This window comes from Mytilus edulis, chromosome 6, assembly GCF_963676685.1.
Source record: "Mytilus edulis chromosome 6, xbMytEdul2.2, whole genome shotgun sequence".
Taxonomy (NCBI): Eukaryota; Metazoa; Mollusca; class Bivalvia; order Mytilida; family Mytilidae; genus Mytilus; species Mytilus edulis.
The window spans coordinates 77550845-77572857 of NC_092349.1; the positions used below are offsets into that span (position 1 = coordinate 77550845).

Sequence of the window (22013 nt, forward strand, 5' to 3'; positions counted from 1 at the left end):
TGGTGATAATTTACTGTTCATCGTTTCACTTTGTCGTATACTTATTTTGTTTACACAAGTAAAACGTATACTAATTCCTTCTGATTACAGTGTAATGGGTAATGATATTATACTCTACATTAATCAACGGGCTATGCTCCGTACCGATTATCAGTTTGTCTGTATGTTTATATTTTAAAATATCAGCTGCGAATAACAATATGATTTGTTTTGTCGAGTGAGCGCACCGAACGAGTTGAAAAAAGCTTTATATTGTGTCGAGTAGCTGACATTTAATAAAATCAATATGCAGTAGACAACCTGATAATCGATTTATCAAATTGCATTTGGTCCAGGGACACAGTTTTGGGTTTTCATTGTCTACGAATATAGTCCCTAGCGTGAACAGTGTACAACTTGCATTTTTTATTCGATACACTTTCCCAATTTATTTCTTGATATTTAAAATATGCATGAAAAATTAAGAAGGAGGATGTAATTACATGTTAAAAAAACTTGCTGAATCTTTATGTTAAGGAGTGATTTGGTCCTGTTAAAAAAAAAGTCAAATTTTATTACGTCTGAAGCTGTCAAACTGAATTTTAGACCCCTTAAGGTGGTATGGGTGTCTTTCGCGATCTTGGATTGTAAAAAACAGAGAACCTAAGGTCAAGATTTTCTACATATATCATGTTAGCAAAATTTTATTCAGGAATGCAGATATTTAAGGTGAATTTTCATTCAAAGAACCAATTTATAAGAATATAACTTATATACATTAATATTTTTACAGGTGTAGATTATTTTTTGTTGTTTTTAAATATTCTCATATTGGCATTTTAATGGGAGGTAACTCTAAAACAGTGCATTTTCTGAAGGAATCTACATGGAATTTCCTATTTTGTATTTTAGCCGGAAAAAACGTACGGTGACCCTATCTTTTCTTTAGATATTCTCAAAGCATTGTCTGAAAGCTATCTTTTACCCATTTATTTTACAATTCTATCATTTCGTTTAGTTTATAATCACAAAATGTTGTTTTTTTCCCTGTAGTAATCAATACAAAATGTGTCATTTTGTCACAACCTGTAGCTTGAGAAAATGCGCGGTGACCTATCATTTTTATAATATTTTTGAACATTTATCAATAGATACTACGTTTTGGTATAGTATGAACAAATTCTATCATTTTTATTTTAGACTCCAATACCACCTTAACACAGAATTGTCAATATTTTGAGTTTGAGCTGGTAGAAGTTTCGGATCAAGTATAGAATACGTGATTGTAGTACCATCGGACTTATATTTAAGTCAAATGAAGTAAATCGGTTCTTATACAAATTACATAATTGTAGTACCATCGGACTTATATTTAAGTCAAATGAAGTAAATCGGTTTTTATACAAGTTAAATTATTTTCCAGGTTTATTATTTGAAGATTGTAGTTATGTTTAATCGCCATATTAAGTTGGGATCGTCAGGTCGACAGGCCGACAGGTCGACAGGTCGATAGATCGACAGGTCGACAGGTTGGCAGGTCGACAGGCCGACAGGCCGACAGGTCGATAGGTCGACAGTGACATGTCAACAATTAGCTTGATTGACAGTCCGACATGTCGAAAATGTAGCTATTTCTTTTTTATAATTGTTAAAAGTTTAGGCAAACGGTTCTACAGATAAAAAAAACATAAGCATCAACACATACAATAACAGTATAAGCTATTTATAGTTTTTCATCTAATATATAAAAGAAGTGATTGTATATTTTATTTGAGAGGAAAAATTAAATTTCAACAAAACAAAACTCGTCAATTACTTTTTCTTTAAGTTTACAGTGGCGCTTTTTAATCCATTTTAGTTTATCTTTTATTGGCCGTTTCATTTTTTTTCATTAAAGATTGCAATGTCCTTTAAAAATTTATGGAAAACGTCTCCATTTGAAAACCCGTATCTGTATCTGTAGCAAAATTCATTTAATATGTCACCGATTCTTTCACGTCTCACTCCTTTTATTGATTTGATTTTTAGTTTTGCAAGCCCCCATATGCCTTCAATTTCATTTGTGCAGGTTCCATCTTGTGCTTTACAATACGATACAGTTCAATTGCTGACTTGTCGACTTGCTGACTATTTTTATTGAGTACTCAACTTCCCCCTACACAACATCCTGACTTAATGACAAATAATCTATGGATAACATGAAACATCTGCTGACCTGTCGACCTGTCGTCCTGCTGACCTGTCGACCTGTCGACCTGTCGACTTGCTGACCTGTCGACCTGATGACCTGTCGACCTGATGACCTGTCGACCTGTCGACCTGCTGACATGTCGACCTGCTGACCTGTCGACCTGTAGACCCGTCGACCTGCTGACCTGTCGCCCTGCTGACCTGTCGACCTGCTGACCTGTCGACCTGCTGACCTGTCGACCTGCTGACCTGTCGACTTGCTGACTATTTAACTGAGTACCAAACCTTTCCTCTACACAACATCCTGACTTAATGACTAATAATCTATGGATAACATGAAACATCTTTTGACCTGTTGTCCTGCTGACCTGTCGATCTGCTGACCTGTTGACTTGCTGACCTGTTGACCTGCAGACCTATCGACCTGCTGACCTGTTGACCTGCTGACCTGTAAACTTGCTGACTATTTAATTGAGTATCCAACCTCATGCTAGTCCCTATCCACATTGACATATTAACAGCTGTTATGTTAACCCCCAAAAACACCGACCCACAAGAACATATTTAATGTTTCAGCGAATGAATATTTCGATTATTGCCGGAACTAGGCCTTTAGATTGTTGCGCGCCTAAACATATTTAAAGCATTGGCGTATGGATATTTCGAATATTGCCGGAACTACTTAAACGTATTCTATACTTGGGCCGAAGTTTCTATAAATTTGATATTATTTGTCGCGCTATAATAGTACACTACGCTGTAAAAATCTTTTTGAGATAGAGCAGACGCGATTTTTTAAAATTTATATTTATTGTCTAAAAGAAATGCACTAAGAAATTAACTGTGTTCTCGGGTCATTTTTCTATTCAGATTGATATAAACCAGTAATTCTTCGTTACAATAAAAATAACATGTAGAAAAACCAACAATACCACGACCAAACAAAGCAATTAAAAGAAAACATCAGTACAAAATACTACCAGTGGAATAAAGACCGTGTAACACGCACACAGTCAGAAATAGTAAAAAAGTGAATAATCTGTGGCACCCAGGGTAGACTAGGTTGATCCTTCTTCAGAATTGAAACCCATGGCTTTCTTCGTTTCAAGAGCAACTCGGTGTAAATGTGACAGTCGATGAAAAGAAGCCATTATCATTTTGAACATATCCGTGGTACAGTCTGTATGCTATGTCACAGATATACTATGATCCTTTGGTTTGAAGGAAGTTAGATCATCGGTCAGTCGTATAATAATAATTTCCAACTGGCATATGAGACATGTAAATCCTATCCGGTTAAATCTTGTTATTTTTTAAGTAAAGTAAATTCGACAGCCGCTTGAATTTTATATGATGCTAATCTTTAATCTAGATATTTAATAGTTCACATTAATCTCTAAATATGCAATTTTCAATATTTTTGGCTTTAAAAGTAATTTATTAACCCAAGCAAAATATCCTTGATTTCAAAATTGTGAGGTAATCATAAATGGTATGTCTTTAAAGTGCCGTTGCCCTCCTTCTTATGTAACTTTGAATTATTAGGTCAGTTTGATTTAATATCTAAAAGCATTTGGGTTTTTTTCCTTCAAAATATGAAAAAACTACTGAATTTCAAAATTGCGATAGAGAAGTGTAACAACCTACCTTTTTCAATGCAGACAGACTGAATCCCAAAAGTACAGAAAATGTTAATAAATAAATTTTAAAAAGTTACAAAATGAAAATTTCTGCAATAAAAGAAGAAAACTGTTTAAAACTGTTCTTTTGCTAGTCTATTTTGTAAATAATTTAAGAGCATGCAAAAAAAAACTAACAATATGCACATAAACAACTTGTTTATTGAGCTGTTAATGCATGAATGAATATCAGACGTATTATATGTAATTAGTTGTTGGTGACATATGCAAAATGCATTGTTTGCACATTGTAATGTAGAACGAACGTGACTCAAAGCAGAAAAACTTCTACCATACGATTTATAATAAATTATATTCAATAAGTGTGCATATTGCGGAATGCACATTTTTCTTGTGTTTGATCCCTAATGTTTATTATTTTGCACGCGTTGTACCCTCTTGTTATTTGAATTGTTTGGTCACGGGTTGCTTTAATGTTGTAACATATTGTCAGTGTTTTCGCCCATTTTTCCGGAGTCCCCAATTACAGACTCTAATGCTTTAAACGGGCACACAAGAATGTTCAAAATTAGGTCATGTGAGTTCAATTGCGTTCAGACCAGACGGAACATGAATATATATATAGGAAGATGTGGTATGAGTGCCAATGAGACAACTCTCCATCCAAGTTACACCTGAGACTACTATAACACAGGTTGCACATTCAGTATTCATATTTAGTAATATTCTTAGAGTGTAGTATAAACTATTTATTGATGAGGTTCAAACAGATTTTAAGTTTGTAATTTTGTTATAAAAATCAAATTTCTGTCCCATCATAAATTATAGGCTATAACTATTCCCTTCATCCCTCTCTTTTCTCTGCATCATTGAGAATAGTCACAGTGGATGTTGTCTTGATAAATTTTCAGTCTCGGCCTGATCAAGTGTATCTTTGAGCATTACCTGGCTTTATTGTGCAAATACTTCACATATATGTGACCCGCCCAGGGGCGGATCCAGGACCTCGATGTCTAGGGGGGCACCATGAACTATTTTTTTTTTATATAAATATATATATATATGCGAGTGTGAGTGGGTGCTAGGTTTGTTTTGTTTTGTTTTTTTTGTGTTTTTCGTGTGTGTTTTTTTTTGGGGGGGGGAGGGGAGGGGGGTAAATCATTAGTTCTGTATTTCGATATGTTTTAAGTTTTTTACTTTTCACTTTACTGCCAACTGATCTTTGTAATATTCGACAAAAACATGCATCAAATATTTGCCACTGGACGTTTAACAACCATGCAACAACCAAACAATATTTTCTTTATATTTCATCACCTCTATATTTTTATATCTATATTTTTTGGCTTCGCTTGCAGACTTACTTTTTTGCACATTATTCTAATATCTGCAAAACACCTTCATATCTTCATAAATTGTGACCTGTTGCATAGCCTCATACATGTACATGGTAATTGAAACAAGAACAATAAAAACTAATATAACTGCATGCTTCGGCTTTTAGAGAAATGTATCAGTCCTAAACTCTGTTTCAAACTAAATTTTAACGAAAATCAAATAGCATTTTATTAATGATTATTTAATAGGAAATGTCAATTTATTTTTCCTGGACGGGGGAAAGCATAAGAGGAAGGGGAGGGGGAGTAAAACAAATCCCTTCAAAAAATAAGAGTGGAATAAAATATGACATTCCTTTTTAAAAAAACATATATCTTCTAAGTTATAAAAAAAAAAGAAATAGTTTAATTTGTTGCTGAATAAATTTACAAAAAGAAAGTTTTGGAAAAAACGTACATTAACAGGAAATGTTAAAGTTTGTACCTATTCTTCAAATACACAGATCAGAAGTTTCACCTGGTTATCGATCTTAATCGGTATTGTATTATTATACACCAATACAAATTTGTACTATTCCAATCATAATGTAAATGTATTTTACATAAAAGCTTTTGCATAGGGACATTACACACTGGTGTCAATATTTACACATCCACCGATAAGTTGTCATAAATCACGCATGGGGACGCTGGTATTAATTAACGACCAGTTTAAAAAGTCTAATCAAGCTGTGACCATTTCCGCACTAGATAAATGCTAGATTAGACAAGTTTCAGTAGCGATAAAATTATGTTAGAAAAAAAATTTTGACGACCTGAACTGGGGGGGCACGTGCCCCCTGTGCCCCCCCGGTAAATCCGCCACTGCCCGCCATGACATTTGCAGGCTTATTGAGGTAGAACGTCATTGTTAGAAAGATTATAAACATGATAAATATCGAGATTCAATGAAATACGTATTGCAAAGAAGAGATGAACACTTTCCTTGGCTTCTTTTTTGCGGACGCCGAATTATACATCATATATAAGTTTTGTAGAATTTTTAGTTTATTGTGTGAAGTGAAAAGTATTTGAATCTACATTTTAAATTGATACAAAAAAAAAAAATTTCTGCTCTATAGATTTCCTTTCATAAATGAAGTCTGAAATATATCCATAATAATAAATGCACCGTATTAAATGCATTTAAGAGAACACCTACTTATAAACTGTTACGTGTTGCATACTATGTAAAGAGACATGCATAATAAATCTTGAATAAAAAGAAGGAATTCTTAAAGCTTATTTTGACAAATTTTAAACATATTTCAACAAGTTTAAATTACATGTTCTAGAATAGAGCTACAAACAAAACAAAAATGCTGAGACTGCTCTAAAGATTTTTTTTTCATAAATGAAGTCTGAAATATATCCATAATAAATTCACCGAATTAAATGCATATATGAGAACACCTCATAAACTGTTACGCGTCGTATACTATGTTTAGAGACATGCATAATAAATGTAAATTAAAAAAAAAGAGGAATTTTTAGAGTTTATATTGACAAATTTTAAGCTAACTTCATTTCAACAAGTTTAAATTACATGTTCTAAAATAGAGATCAGAATTGTTTGTATTGTAGTAAATTTAAGTCTTTGATATTTTATTCAAATACGCTATTGAACATCACCAAGAGCCAATAAATACAATTTTGTGTTTTATAAATTAGTGCCTTCAATAAATAAAAGTCGTCATAGAACAGTCTCATTTCCATACCGGTATTCGAAATGACTCGTTGCTTTTACAACAAAAATGTCATAAAAACATGACTAGGTCTTCTAGATAAATATACAAAAAGCAAATTTTAGACAATGTACCCTCCTAAGCCTTGAAGTGGTTTGTCACATATAGTTAATGGCGTTTTTCTCACAATGACTTTCTACCCCCATAAGCCTACGGAAGCCGATAAGGGCCATTCAAAAAAAAAAAATTATGTCGTAATTACGACATAGCATGTCGTAATTTCGACATAACATGTCGTTATTACGACATAGATGTGTCGTAATTTCGACATAACATGTCGTTATAACGACATTGCTATGTCGTAATTTCGACATAACATGTCGTTATTACGACATCGCTATGTCGTAATTTCGACATAACATGTCGTTATAACGACATCGCTATGTCGTAATTTCGACATAACATGTCGTTATAACGACATCGCTATGTCGTAATTTTGACATATCATGTCGTAATAACGGCATCACTATGTCGTAATAACGACATCGCTTTATATATACCAACTCTCATGTGCCTAGGAAATTACATTATTAAAAGTTTAGAAATAAGATCTAGATGTAAACAAAATATATGAAATAATATAATATCTTATTGTTATAAGACCTAATATAATAGTTATATAAAACACATGTTGTGTTAGGCTCTGATCCTGTCCATAATGTTATAGTATGGTATAGTTTTCTGTTTTGCTTTTTCCAATCATATTGTGTTGTAAAATGATGCCCTTTATGGGTTCTTGATTAGATTAATAAAATTCTTATCTTATCTTATCTTATATAAAAGAATATGTATTATGATTGCCAATAGACTAAATGACACAGAAATTAACAACTATAGGTCATCATAATGCCCCCAATAATTAGAAAAGCCCCACATAGTCAGCTATAAAAGAGGGAGGAAAGATACCAGAGGGAGAGCCCCCGAAATGCTGTGTGGCAGACAGTGTTATTAATTAATTATTAGCTCCCTTGGTAAAACTCCAAATTTCATATTTAATGTATTTCATTGTTAAATAATTTGCATGAAGCTTAATAAGTACATATTTGTTAATTGCATAGACTTTGCTATTTGAATTCATTGGTTAAAGATATTTATTTATATTGTAAAGTTTAATATTTGTATCGTCGCAAAATCTTTGGTTACCTTCTTTGAATAGATTCTGTTAGAAATTTATATATTTTATAGATCCCATGTAATTACACCGACCTTGTATGATAAGTCTAACATTCATTCCTAGCAAGGCAAGCTATCCATCTCCCTACAAATAAATGCAAACTTCAAGGCTTTTTGTAATATTATTGTATTGAAGTATTGATTGCTCTTTTTCTACTTTCAAACGTTGGGCACGATGTTCCTACAACGCCTAGGATTTAAAACAGAATCTTCGAAATTTCATCCGCAAAACAAAATAAAAATAAAAATGTTAGAAAACACGAAACAATATTGTAACAAATTCAGTATATGTTTTAAATTATGTTTTTACAGCTCTTGATCATATACTAAGTAATATCTAGTTTATTTGAGGATTAAAATAAGAAAGCTTTGTGAAAAAAACGGATGTCCAACGTTACATTTATGAAAAACTGTTTTAACCCTTATGTATAGTGATCCTATTTCTTATTCTCTGATCTTCTTGATTCTTGGCAGGAACAACGACATGTGTTGGTTCTCTGTGCCGTTAAAGCCGTTATTTTGCCAAATTTCATTTGACTCGGTGACTGCATATTAAGCTGGAATAAGAAAAATGTCCAACGACGTTTTTCATTAACTCAACGACTGAAAGTGAATGTTATAAGTAGATACAGCAGAAAATGAATAAAAAGAGTAAGACAATAATAATATCTAACAAAAGTACAAATATTTGCCTCATGTGAGTTCAAATATTGCTGATTCAATAAAAATCTTCTCTACACAGTCGTTTTTCAAACGGTAGCCATTTTGTCCAAGTTGATATTTCATTTTTCAAAGCAGTTAACGCGTATTTTTTATAATTAATAAAAACAAAAGTTAGATACACGAAGAGTAAAAAATGCCAATATTCTTTTCTTATTACCTACATATTTGGGTCTTAAAGGAATAAAATGCTTCCACACATTACAAAACGGTAGCCAATTTGTCCAAACGTCTGAAAACGTCTAAAATCCTAAAGACGCTAATTTCCGACGTTACATGTGGTAAAGTTTCAATTAAATGTTCATGATAATTAAAACAAATCGTGTTATAAAATTTGGAAAAAGAGGTTGATGATTGCTGCCGAAAAAAAAAGAATAGTGCATGTTGCTATAGACTCCGCCCGAGGACATAGGTTCGACACAGGTTAAATTTTGCAATTTTTATTAATCGTTTATAGCTTTTAACGATTTATTTAAAAGAATTGGGAAATGGGGAAAACATCCCATTACATGAACTTCGTCCAACTTTTGCAAAGACACCAAGACAGTCCTCTAAATGTAAAATGCGAATTGAAAGTTATGTTACGGAAGTACTCCGAAATAGATCATTTAAAGTCGTCACTTCAGTAAGGTGCAATCACCAAAATTTAAAGACTTAATACCAGTTCACGGAATGTTTTACTTCGCGATTTGTCCTGCTATTCATGTTAACTTATAACGGTCGTGATGAAAATATTTCCTGTACTAGCGAAGCCGGAACTTTTCGTCAATATAAACTTGTGCATGAAATGGAGGTAATTGAAAGACGAATCCCAAACAGCAACGAAAACCGTTTCATCGAATTAATAAAAACCCTGGATTATATTTGCCGTTTTCGCGGACGATCCAGGAGTAGATTACTATACTTTAGAATATATATCAGAAGTTAAACGCTATAGATGACTTGGGAAATAATTTTCAAGCCAAGGTTCAAGTAATTGAAGGGGTGTATTTCGACAACTTATGTGCCAGGGAAAATACAATTCTATTCAAATTTTACCAAGGGTAAAAATGTTCGATTTACTTGCAGAGTGTCAGATATATTTGTATTGGTTGAATTAAGATATAGAAATTTTACAATGACAGATGATATGCACCTTGAAAGTTAAACATCCTATGATTAAACAAAAATATGGAAAACCGTGTGCATGTACTACCGTCCCATCTTTCCTTCCTACATTACTTGCGACAGTACTGCATTTTTAGTTGAAATAAATTAAAGAGTAAACATTATTAAATCGATTTCCACAACTCGAGGTAATTTTTGACATCACAAAACGAACAGAACCAGAATCAACCAACAATATGAAAAACCGAATAAAACTTGCAAAAATTCGACGCCGCATGTTAAAGTGAAACGTCGTGTTGTAGGAATGTCGTGCCCAACGTTTGAAAGTAGAAATAGAGCTATCAATACTTCAATTCGCCCTTATTACAAGAAGCCATGTAGTTTGCGCTTATATAAAGGGAGATGGAATGCTTGCCATGCAATGCCAGTCCTCATATATTTCCACGTCTTATTTGTTTATTTCAAACTTGTCTGGCTGTACAGCCCTTCCATGGCAGGTAACTTTTAAAACTTCGACGGGATTTTAAAAATATATAAGTTTCTCACTGAAGGTATCCAAAGAAGGTAACCAAAGATTTTGCAACGATGCAAATATTAAACTTTACAATGTAAATAAAAAATCTTCAACCAATGAATTCAAATAGCAAAACCTATGCAATTAACAAATATATACTTATTAAGCTTCATGTAAATTATTTAACAATGAAATACATTAAATATGAAATTTGGATTTTTACCAAGGGAGCTAATAATTAATTAATAACACTGTCTGCCACACAGCATTTCGGGGACTCTCCCTTTTGGTATCTTTCCTCCCTCTTTTATAGCTGACTAATCGGGGGCTTTTCTCATTATTGGGGGCATGATGATGACCCATAGTTGTTAATTTCTTTGTCATTTAGTCTCTTGGCAATCATAATACATATTCTTTTATATATAGCGATGTCGTTATTACGACATAGCTATGTCGTTTTAACGACATAGTGATGTCGTTATTACGACATGATATGTCGAAATTACGACATAGCGATGTCGTTATAACGACATGTTATGTCAAAATTACGACATAGCGATGTCGTTATAACGACATGTTATGTCGAAATTACGACATAGCGATGTCGTAATAACGACATGTTATGTCGAATTACGACATGCTATGTCGTAATTACGACATAAAATATTTTTTTTGAATGGCCCTTATCGGCTTCCGTATAAGCCTGCATGGATATGTCGTGGCTGGTCACATATGTGATAGTGCTAAGCTCTTTTTGTAAACTACGTTTTACACAGAGACAGCTTTCAACCGAAATGTAAGCACCACAATTAAATTAATGTAAGATTTAAAATGATTTTTTTTTATTTACTTCCATGCTGTTGGTTACTTTTCTTTTACATTGTGACTTGGATGGAGAGTTGTCTCATACCACATTTTCTTATTTGTTTAGTATTAGGAAAGAGAATACGTATTGTGTTCTAAATCTTAATTCAAAATCTAAACATACATGTAACGTTGATGCCTTAGGAAAAATGGATCCCCCTTTTATAATTCCTTTTTTCCCGAGGGCATCGTCTGAGGTAAATGTATTTTCGAGGGTAAACAAGTCTTTTATATCTCCTTAAGACCTGGAAAATGAATGTTGTAGGTAAATGTTATTTCATATATACTCGCTTGCTTTTTATAATTACATGGCATAAATAGTAAATGATAACATTTTTTAATAAATAAAAAAAAAATTTGATCATAGACCTGATATCAACATTGATTTCAGTGTATAAAAAGCGTTTAAATGGTTACCGTATGTAAACCGCGCGAGAAGTCCAGTAGGGAATACGATGTTTTGTTCAATGTCGCAGTGAAATAAAATAGTTCATCAATATTTATCAGTGTTTGATATTGTATATAAAAAATCATTGCATTTTTATCTAGATATTTTCAATTTCTTTTCAGACAATTCATTTTGTATCGATTAGCGCAGTTGAAAAAAAGCAACTCAAAACTCTCTGGAATTTTGACAATGAAATTAACTGGCTGAAGTATAGTGTTTAAAAAGTACTGAATTCAAAACAGTGAGGTATGGAATAATGTGTTTATATCAATCCAAAAATCGTAATGTTAAAAGAGCAAATCAAATTTCTATGGCGACGTCATTAATTATTCGTAAAGTCGTCATTTTTATCTCATATTTTATCAAATTTCGACTAAAATAACTTAAACAGGATCTTTGTTCATTAGGACTTTGTTTTTTTTCTTTCAAATAACTAACATATAAATAATGACAGACAACTAACTGATTTATCGAAAGGCCCTCATATCTATAAATGTGAAAAGTCATATGAATGACAAAAAATAATGTATTAAAAAGAAAAAAACATTAATTTTAAAACAGGCATGCAGGAAAAATTAATGTTGATTTTATAATTATTTTTTTAATCACTATTTGGATTAGTATTATTAAAGGGAATACTGCAGTGTATGTCACATCATACAGCAAACAAACGATACAAACAGTCAAGAAACAGAGGTCTATTTAATATGTCAAACTCTTAATAGGCTGGTTCTCTCCCTTGCAACATACGGGTATCTCAGATACCTATGTCTGTCAAAGCCAAACAGATAAAGGACAGAGAACCAGTCTAAGCCCTCATTCGCCACTAGACTACAGAAAAAAACTATAAAGTATGTCTCACTTTCATTGAAGTAATATTTTCTAGTAATCATAAGATATGTGTCAATTTGTGTGATTGAAGACACATTTAGGAGCAACTGCTTTTACTTTCGTGTATTAATGTCAAATATTTGTTCAACTTCTTTTTTACAAAAAAAAAATCGACCAAAAAATAATTTTATTCGCTGTTTCAGAATCTAAAGAATCATGGGTAATTTCATTGTTCGTACCCCAAAATGAAAATAACGCCACGTCATTGGTTAAATTTCCATTGTTTATGACATTTTTAACCAATCAGGACGTTGTGGTGTACACTTTTGAAAATATTACCCAGGATGCATTAGATTCTGAAACGGCGAATTGGTCGCCTTATTATGAGATTCTGGAATGTGTCGTCATTCAGTTTTATTACTAATTACAAGTTCTACGGATCAGGTATTGAAAAAGGTAGTGATCAACTAGCTAAATAATTTAGGTATTGAAATGCTAGTATATGAAAATAAACGTTTTTTGTCATTTCATTATAATATTTGAAGAAAAGAGATGTGGCGATTTTTCCTATGAGACAGGACTATAACTAGTACGCAAATGTTTTTCAAAAGCACAAAAGTGTCTATACAATATTTCAAGCTGAACATCGGAGTTCGGACTAGTTTTTAATATATGCTAGATACGTACATAACATGTCACTAAACATTTAAGAAACCAGACATCACATTTAAATATTATATGTTCACAAAAGCTGTCGTTGAATACCGATCGTTGAAAGCACAAGCTATAAGTACATAAGTTCGAAATTGCAAATAAATTATTAGCATTGCATATATTAAAACTCATAGAAACTGCTTGAGACTACGACAATAAAACAAGGAACTATCTGCAATAATGTTTTGTCTTTAGCTATTGGTGGACTTTAAATTGAATGTAAATATTCAGAAATTACCTGTGAAACTGCATTTCATTGAAATCTCCCTACTTGTGTCCATGGATGAATTACGAATTTGTATGGTTGGCACTGTTAATGTTCTTAAAAATCATTTTTAAATAAAGAAGAAACATGATCAGTATACCTCTTATTCTAGTCATTTAATCAAAATCAATTAACTGTGTAAAGGATAATAAGCCATGTTTGCTGACACAGATGTTAGAAATATATTAACAACATGTTATATGTTTATATTTATACTTTACAATAATTTGTTTGTTTAAGGAGACAAATATAGAGATTTGTTTGTTTGTTTATTGTTATATACATGTCTACTAGATATTCAATAGCATAGTGGTAGCATAGAAAGGGGAAAGTAACTAACTTAAAGTTTCAGTAATATAGGAACATTAAAAATATACAGCAATGTATAAAGAACTATCATTTTTTAAGTCTGAATTTAAGGTCATGCATCAATTGTGTTTGAATCAATTCCATTTCGATAAATGAGATGGGAGAAACGCGCCGTTAGAACATTTTGTATATGTTTCAGTAAAATCTCGGCTGGTACGGGTGTTTATTTGTCATTATACTAATTTGGTGTTCATGGCAGATCTTCGATCGTCTGTTCTGAATTCTTTCACAATATTTATTCAATGGCAGTCGATGCGATCTGCAGCTTAAAATATGTATGAACACATGTTTATTGTTGAAGGTAGTTTGTTGACCTCAATGTGTCTTTTGGCGTTTTGTGTCGTTGGTTGCTGTCCTATAGTTCCCATATTGTTCAGGTTTAAAACAATTTGGTATGTATATTTGTTTACTTGTATAGGTCATACGACCTTTTGTGTTGACCTTAAACATGCTTTCATTGTATAGTTGGTGTGCTGTCTTGTTGATATACCCAGTATCTACTGTTAAATGTTTATACTCTATGTGTGGTTCAACTGTATGATTATCGATTGATACCATGTGGTGGCTTTATATAGTTACTTTATATAGTTATTGGTATACCCTATATATTAAGGATGCTATTTCATTTGTATACAAATATAACTCTTCACTTTGATATCCATGTAAACTCTGGATTAATTTTTTTTTAAATCTCAAGTACTGGGTGTAATTGTTTTATACTAAAATAAAGTGGCGGATCCAGAAATTTTCATAAGTGGGGGCTCACTGACTGCCTATTAAGAGGGGGGTCGCAAGTTCGCTGATTCCCTATACATATAATCAATCAAATTTTTCACATTTTCAAAGCCCCCCCTCCCCCCGCCTATAAATCCTCTTCTGAAATTTACAGCAGATATAACACATTTATACACAAATGTTTCTGATTACAGAGCCTCATCTCTTTAGTAAATAAATACTCTTGTACTGTATGTAACATATGTTATTTTTTTAAGTAATGCGGACGTAAGTAAGAACACGGGCAATTATAGTTTTTATTTTCTCCTTGGTAATATTTTTCAGCTTAAAACATTATAAACATGGTATTGACAAATGCTAATATAAGTTTTTTAACATAAGAAAGACATAAGATTTGCATAATCAAAGTAATGCAGTCCGTAAATTGGACCATACGACCTGATTTAATGGTATAAATCGTTTAACATACCATATCACATAGAAATAGGTGAAATTTCTACGATATATTTTACTCAATACTTTTATCAAGTTCCATTCAAATCAGAAAATCAGGTTGCATGTCAAATTTTTTAATTGTATGTACATTGCATTGATAACTACCCTTTTTATATATATTTTCAATTGTGTTTCTAGTAAATGCTCAAATACTACAGAGTATATTTTTAAAAAGTTCCATTCAAATCAGAAAATGAAGTTGCATGTCGATTTTTTATTTTTATTTTATATACGTTGCATTGACAACTACCATATTTATGTCAATTTTCAACTGCGTCTACAGTAAAGAATCAATTACTACAGAGTATATTGTTTCATTGATGTTAAGAAAGCAACATCAGATTAGCATTTTAAAAACCTACCTTTTTATGACGTGTGGATTCCATCAACCAATCACATAATGGTTGTCACTTTAATTCCAATGATGAATGATATAATGTTCTCTAAAGAACAGTCTGAAACTACGTTTTTGTTTTTGTTAGACAACTTATATATGGCTATCTCCAACCGTCAAAGAATGAATTTTTCATAGTTACAAGTCATTTTTATCAACTTTTATTGTCCCAAGGTATGAGTTGACACTTACTGAGTTTTAAAATATCTATCACTGCACAGCAGTATTTCCTATCAGTGACGCATGTAAAATCCGTTTCTAAATCATTTAAAATGTACAGTGTTAAGTTCAATTTGATAATGAAAGAATTTCAATTCTAAAAAGCCATAAAAGAGATACGCCTTTTTAAGCGATTAAATTTGGATGACCCATTTGTTTGAACAGAACGACCCCTCCTTGTGTCTTATTTAACCATCTATCAATCTTTAGTAAGTTTAAAATAACTCCTTCTCCAGTATATTTTTGAGGACTGTTGACAATCAGATTTCACAGTACTATTATGTAAACACTCGACACTTTATGGGGCTCTGGAATGTTCGTTTATTTATAATACATTGTTTTAAAATTTAGATTTTTAGATTGCACGTTAATTTGAAATAGTTTTGAAAGACTAAAGTATAATCAATTTATCAATAAACAAAAACATATTTGAAAGTTTAATCAGAAAAAAATTATATTTAAAAAACAAGCAACATTTTCTTCATTTGCTGATTTTAAATGTATCTGCTAACTGTAAATAAATCACAAACTTTAAGGTTATATAAGGACATGTTCTTGACCCGCAATATCTTTTAATCGAAGAACAGGTTCGTGAGCCATAATATCTTTTAATCAATAGGTCAAACATTTAGTTTGTCTTTCTGACGAAAATGTTAGAAAACATGTGTTTCATAATGAATTTGTATAATAAATCAAACTTGCGATGATTTATATAAAACCCGTGTGTATTTATATGCATGTAATGCTATATTGATTTTGCATTTGAATAATTTATACGAAAATACACAAATGGTACAACTTTTTATTTTGCCATTTGTAATTTTGTTTATTTTTATTGTTGAATAAGTAATGCTTAAAGTATTAAAATTTTAAATGCGAAGAAACTCTTAAAAAGCCTATCAGAGTATACGTGCAAGTACTATTTTTCATTGAATCGGAAATGGCCAGTCTTTGTTTTTTATTTGATGAATGACTAGTGAATATATCACTTGCTATTGTATGTTGTGTATTAATTATAAGTTTTCTATCTTATTTAGTTTTATGTTTAGTCAAACTGGACAGTATAACAAGGGAATTAAGTAAAGATAGCAAAGATGAGACAGCAAGTCAACTACACTCTAAAAGAATTACCACATAAAAAGGTCAATGAACTTAGGGACGACATCAAAAGTTCAATGTAGGATAAAAAAAAACTTAATTCACATAGTTTTTTCACTGACCCCCCCCCCCCCCCCCCCCTTCTAAACTTAATATGGGAAAAATTGATTTACCTATATGGATACATGTAAAATCGATTTTGGATTAACAAAACTTGCAGCAATGTTGACCCCCCCCCCCCCTCCCCAAACTATTTGATTTAAGTTTTTGTTAACCTACATCGATCTTTTGATGTCGTCCCTTACTATGAAAGTCACATATCCAATATAGACGATGGAGTATACCTAAATGAGATAGCATCCCTATGATAAAGATACTGCGCCTAAATACAAAACACACTTGAATGTCAGCATACAGTCTTTCATTTTGATAAAACCGACTAGGAATGTTTGACTTTCAAAAGCTATTATACCCTAGCTGATCTAGTGTTTTAAGTATCTGGACATAGCACACTTGGTGTTTCCACGATGTAACAAAATCATTTGTTCCAATCCTGCTGAAGGAAGAACAAAAGTGTGTTATTGCTGATCTAACATTGTTGGGCTCAATTTTATGCGAAATCATGTGCATGTGTATTATTATTTTATTATATACATAAACCGGTGTCTGATGTAAATCGATTCCTTAAGTTTCATGTCTCTTAAAGTCATTTTGTAGCAGGCAATATTTAAATCTACTTCAGCTGGTTATAAATACTTTCAGTTGCTTTCAGTAACTGCGAAAATTCCGTTATTCTGTATTGTTTACCATATCATAATAAGGACATGTGATATGCCTGCCAACTACCCACTGGAATTTAAATGACGTAAGTATAAGCAATCATAACTGACCATGTAGCCTTCAACAACGAGAAGAAACATTGCATAGTCAGCAAGGTCTCGACATGAAAATTGGAAATATTTCAATCGAAAAGATTATTGCATAACCTATAACAATACAAAAATAAATATGACAGACATCAATCAACGAGAACCACTGATCAAAGGTAAGTCTTAAAACAGGCACACAAAGAATATTGCGGGGTCAACATCTTTGTGAGCGCTCACCCCCCCCCCCCCCCTAAACCTTGGACGCTGGTGCAAACCCACTACATTAGAACAGACAGTAAAAATCAGATGCAAGTTGATTTTTTGTATTTCTTAGTGATTTAACTTATTACAGCTAAGCGTTTTCTTTGATTTATTTCGACTTTTTTTTGGGTCATACTTTAATGTTCATTGTCATTTGGAGATAATATATTCTGATAGTACATCTTGATATTCCTTCTACTAAATAAGTTTTATATGTAAAAATAGTAAAGAGATTATTTTTATCATGCATTCGTTTTAGTATAAGGTCGGAATGGAAACACACTGTAACATTCCCAAAGAGGCAAAGCAACAGCAACATGTAATGTATTTTATACAACCAACGAATTATTGTAATGCAACATCGTTTGTAACGTTCATTTTGATTGGATAATGTCACACATTAATTATTTCATGGCAGTGAAAACGTACATGCAAGCTCAGACGACGTATGGCAAAATTTAATTATATGATTTGACATTATTTTCTGTCAGTTTCGTTACAATGAATAATCAATATTGCGTTGTAAGCTCCGACGGGATCAATAGCTTATTTGATGTTCGCAAATACCCGTTTTTTGACTCCGCTTACGCGTCGCCAGTAACCTAAATTTTCAATCATCAATTGATGCTGTTGGAGCCTAAAATGCAATAAAGTTATCTCATAAACGCAACAAATAACATAGCAACATAAATCCCCACGTAAACCAGGAGATATTCGGATTCATATCTGTGCGGCACTCTTCGTATATGCAAGACACCAATGAAGACTGATCTTCAAAATCAGTCTGCTAAACAACTATGGTAAATTGTGTCTACAATGATTGGCTACACACGCCCTTGATAACAAGTACATGTAACTACATGTTTGTACTTGGTAAAATAAATGAATCACTGTTTCGTATTGCAATATGTTTTACTTTACTCTATTGTCCTTTTATGTTGTTATCTTTACTTTCTAACTTATTTGTATATGTTAGATATTAGTTATCATCACGCCTAGCATAACTTAATGTTCAACAGTACTTAATTCATTTTATACTGCTTAATTTGAATTTAAAGGACTGAGCTATCCATTTTTCACTTTTAAAAATTCTGTCATGACTCTTTGATGTTTTCTTCATAATTGATATACACTGTGATGCCTGTTGAAAAAAGAGGTCGGAAGATACCAGGGGGACAGTCAAAACTCGTATGTCGAAGATAAACTGAACATGCTATGGTAAAAACACATGACGACGAAAAAACAAAAAGTCCACAACACACTATACATAGAAACACAGACTACGCACTGCGCACAGTGCACTAAACACACTCCCAACAAAACTGGACAACCCGCATAACGAATATCACCAAAAAGTTCATGGTGACGGTTACGCTTATAGTTGTCTTTATCTCTTTTTTTCTAAATGCTTTGATTCTTTGTTGCTCTAAACCTAGAACCTAAATATATACCAACTTCTCATTCTTTGCAGTCTGAAATCGTCTTCCACATGTTCTTAACTGTTGTTCTGAATTATCTTGTTGACAATCCGTATTTCTTATGCGATTTATCCGTTTTCCATGAAGAATATTGGGGCTTATATAAATAAAGGCAACAGTAGTATACCGCTGTTCAAAACTGATAAATCGATAGAAAAAACAAATCCGGGTTACAAACCAAAACTGAGGGAAACGCATTGAATACAAGAGAACAACGACACAACATTAAAATGTAACACACACAGAAACGAACCAATCATTAGACAAAATCCGATGAGAATAACAAATATAACATCAAAACTAAATACATGAATTTGGGATAGAAAATTACCGTGACACGTCTTATAATAATTTGAATTTACACTCAAATATAATAGGAAGCAAACGACACAAAAGAAACACAACGTTAAAATGTAACACACACAGAAACGAACTATAATATAACAATGGCCGTATTCCTGACTTGGTACAGGACATTTTTTTAAAAGAAAAAAATTGTGGGTTGAACCTGGTTTTGTGGCATGCCAAACCTCCCGCTTTAACGGCAATGTTAAATATAACATTAAAATGACAACACAACATAACAGGACTACAATACAAATAAATAGGAGAACATATTGGACAAAGAAACAATCGAATAATAGCTAACAAAAGGCACCAGATTTAAAATTTCATACGCCAGGAGTGCGTTTCGTCTACACAAGACTTACTAGTGACGCCCAGATACAAAAGTTCGAAAGCCAAAACAAGTACAAAGTTGAATAGCAAAAGTTCAAAAAAGCTGATCCAAATACGGCCAGGATTTTCTGCCTAAGTTATATAAAAGTCGCTGCGGTAAGTGATTGACCTTAAAGTTTTGTACTATGGTAAATTGTTGTTTATTTGTTGTTTTTCATCAGTGGCATTAATGCATTAATTGAAAATACATACGTAAAACACCTACCTCATCTTTAAATGTCTAATTTTTTGTCAGTATACAATCATTGCTATATCTATATAATTATTCATATGGGACTATAAAATACACCTTACAAAATATCTGACATCTGTAGCTAATATAGGCAACAGATTTACAGAGTTCATTACAGTGAAATGGGGAATAAAGATTATACTAAAGGCGAAAACAATCTGCAAAATAAGGTAATTTGTAATAATTTGCGAATAATTGTTCTTTGATGATAGGTGATTGACTATATTAATATCAGGTAATTCAGCAACATAAACAGTACAAAATAAATCGTCAAACTAAAGACCGATTTACAGAGTTATAATGTATAATGAAACACGTAGAACCTTGACCGTACATTGTCTATGATACAATGCGAGCGAGACGATTTTCGACTTCAAGGAAGTATTATGTTCAAACCATGCTTGATAAATACCACAAGTTTGAATAATCTTTCATGCAAAATTTTGATTATCCAATCATTTCACTATTATTTTCATACAAACCTAACTTTTCTATCGCAATAATGCTGTTAGACTGATTTAATGTTTTATAAAGATTAACACATACATGTACTAGTGCTCAAAATTAACGCAAAATAGCTGCTGTATTATATACCGTTGTTCAAAGGTCATAAATCGATTCAGAGAAGACAAATCCGGGTTACAAACTAAACGCAAGGGAAACACATTAACTATAAGCGGAAAACAAAAGCACAACAGGAACACTGAAGTGCAACAAAATCAGACATACACAAATACATGGAAACGAACTATTTGATAACTGTCATATTCCTGGCTTGGTACAGGACATTTATAAAAGGTGGGTTGAACCTGGTTTAATGGCTAGTCAAACCTCCCGCTTATATGACAATACAAACAGCAGAACAACAACGAACATCTTCGATCAATGACAGACACCACAGGAAATCACAAACAGTGACGCACTTACAAAACAATCTCGAACGTCATACAATTAATTTCACAATACCAGTTCAAACAATTTTCATGACAATGGTGGTATTGAGCGTAATTTTATTATTATTTGGACTGCAAATGATAAAACATAACACATTATCCAACCGACAAAACAATTAAAATAAAGGTTTTACATTATATACAAATATTGTCATTGTTTCATGCTATTGTAACTCTTAAAATCTAAAATTTTCCAAAAACTTTTTCCCTAAGTCATATTACGGCAAATTCAAATAGTAATAAAGGTACCAGGATTATAATTTAATACGCCAGATGTGCGTTTCAATTACATAAGACTCATCAGTGACGCTCGGATCAAATAGCTATAAAGTCAAACAAGTATAAAGTTGAAAAGCCTTGAGGACCCAAATTCCAAAAAGTTGTTTCAAATACGGCTGAGGTAATCTATTCCTGGGATAAGACAATCCTTAGTTTTTCGATACATTCAAAGTTTTGTAAACTTGAAATTTATAACCCTTAAATGCATACGCGTACACAAAATATGTGATTTCTATGTGGAACAGGGTGAGGCTTTAACTGAAGATTTGAATGATCAACACGTAAAATAACACACCGATGTGTAGCGAAACTTCCATGAATGCAATC

At 32.4% G+C, this 22013-nt stretch overlaps 1 protein-coding gene across 10 annotated transcripts in view; it reads right to left on the minus strand.

The window, feature by feature from the left end:
* LOC139528479 (nitric oxide synthase, salivary gland-like) overlaps positions 1-22013 on the minus strand; it is a 123963-nt gene that overhangs the window by 85873 nt on the left and 16077 nt on the right. For 2 of the 10 annotated variants that reach the window (XM_071324469.1, XM_071324480.1), the window contains exon 1: positions 15528-16062. The exons of 4 other annotated variants lie outside the window; for them this stretch is intronic. The gene's annotated coding sequence lies outside the window, so the exon portion shown is untranslated. Of the gene's footprint in view, positions 1-3816; positions 3971-13539; positions 13695-15527; positions 16063-22013 lie in introns of those variants that run through there. 4 more of the 10 variants (XM_071324478.1, XM_071324482.1, XM_071324473.1 and 1 more) reach the window with 2 other exon arrangements.